Below are 1,635 nucleotides of genomic sequence, written 5' to 3' on the forward strand. Positions count from 1 at the left end.
GAACTTTGCTGCTGTTTTGGCTGCTCTACCCTTCAGGCCAGTTGTCTACAAAGGCTCTCCTTGCTTGCTGTGCACAGTGTTTGGTCCCTGGCCTGAATGCGATGAGGTTTAACTAGGTGAGCTCAGATCTTCTTGTGAAATAAGACCTGACAGGAACTCCATCAGAACTGAGGCCCGGCAGAACTCTGGTCATGAGATGTGGTGTGGGCAATGGTTTGTGCTGGTCTTCTGGGGGAGGAGCCTGTTACACTGAGACTGAGGCAAGCTTGACTGAGAAGGGCAGTCACACCATAGTGCGGCAGGGTAGGGCTTGGAGTAAACAAGTTAGGCAGCCAGTGTTCATGCGGTGCTGCCTCCCCGTGGAGTCTCTGTGTTTATGGCCTTCTGTCCAGGAGCAAGTAAGTGCTCTCTGGTCTCTATCCCAGCCATACCTGCAGACTTTTAAAACTCTAGGCTTTAGAGACAAGGTGTGGGCAGGGGTTTGTGCTGGTCTTCTGGGTAAGGGGCCTGCCTTGCTGGGACTGAGGCAAGCTTGACTGAGTCACATTCATTTTTAAATGGTATTTATACTGTGCAGAAATTTATAGTTTGGCACATTTTTTTTCTTTCAGCAATTTGAAGATGCTCTTCCATTTCTTTTTATTGTTGTTTAGTTTTTATTTCATAATCACAACCTTAATTCTTCAATCCAGCAAGACTTAGAAGGAATAAGGAAAATATGGAAGTCACAAAACTTCAGTGAGAACACAAAGATTGTAGGATATTTCAAGCAGGTGGGGATGAAGAGTTGCACTCCTGGACTGTAGAAAGAATGATCTGGTAGTTAAGATAAAACATAAGTCGAATTTATTAGATTTGTCCACAGTCAGCAATGGTGATCTTCTTGCTGGTCTTGCCATTCCTGAACCCAAGGTGTTCCATGGTTTCCACAATATTCATGCCCTTTTCCACCTTGCCAAAGACCACATGCTTGCCATCCAACCAGTCAGTCTTGGCAGTGCAGATGAAAAAGTGGGAACCCTCTGTGTTGGGTTCATCTTTTGCCATGGACAAGATGCCAGAACCTGTATGCTTCAGGATGAAATTCTCATCATCAAATTTCTCCCCACAGATGGACTTGTTGCCAGTGCCATCATGGCATGTGAAGTCACTACCTTTGCACTTAAATCCCAGAATAATCCTGTGAAATCAGGAATCTTTATAGTCAAATCCTTTCTTCCCAGTGCCCAGAGCAGGAAAGTTTTCTGATGTCTTTGGAACTTTGTCTGCAAACAGCTCAAAGGAGATGCAACCCAGGAGCTCACCGCCCAAGGCTGTGCCAAAGAACACAGTGGGGTTGACCATGGCTGGGCACCATGGTGACTCTGAATTAGCAGCCAATAATAATTCCACTATTATTTGGGTCACATTATTTTTGATGAAATAGCTGTGTCTCTTTTTTTTTTAATCTTTATATTTTGGCCTAAATGGTCCTTTAAGTTCTCCCTGCTTCCATTTTTCTCCTCCAATGTTTTACATTATTTTATGCTCATCCAGTGATTTTTGCATTTCAGCTATTACATTTTTCATTTGGAAAAATTCTTTTTGTTCTTTTCTAGGAATGCAATTTCTCTCCTAATTATGTTCCTTTTTCCT

The 1,635-nt window shown here is 43.2% G+C and overlaps 1 pseudogene; it reads right to left on the reverse strand.

The window, feature by feature from the left end:
* Positions 1-822: 822 nt before the first annotated feature.
* LOC112825934 (peptidyl-prolyl cis-trans isomerase A pseudogene) lies at positions 823-1,344 on the reverse strand (annotated as a pseudogene).
* Positions 1,345-1,635: the final 291 nt, after the last annotated feature.

The sequence above is a fragment of the Callorhinus ursinus genome, unplaced genomic scaffold (assembly GCF_003265705.2).
Source record: "Callorhinus ursinus isolate GAN/ISIS: 27379988/994484 unplaced genomic scaffold, GSC_fseal_2.0 scaffold4, whole genome shotgun sequence".
Classification (NCBI taxonomy): Eukaryota; Metazoa; Chordata; class Mammalia; order Carnivora; family Otariidae; genus Callorhinus; species Callorhinus ursinus.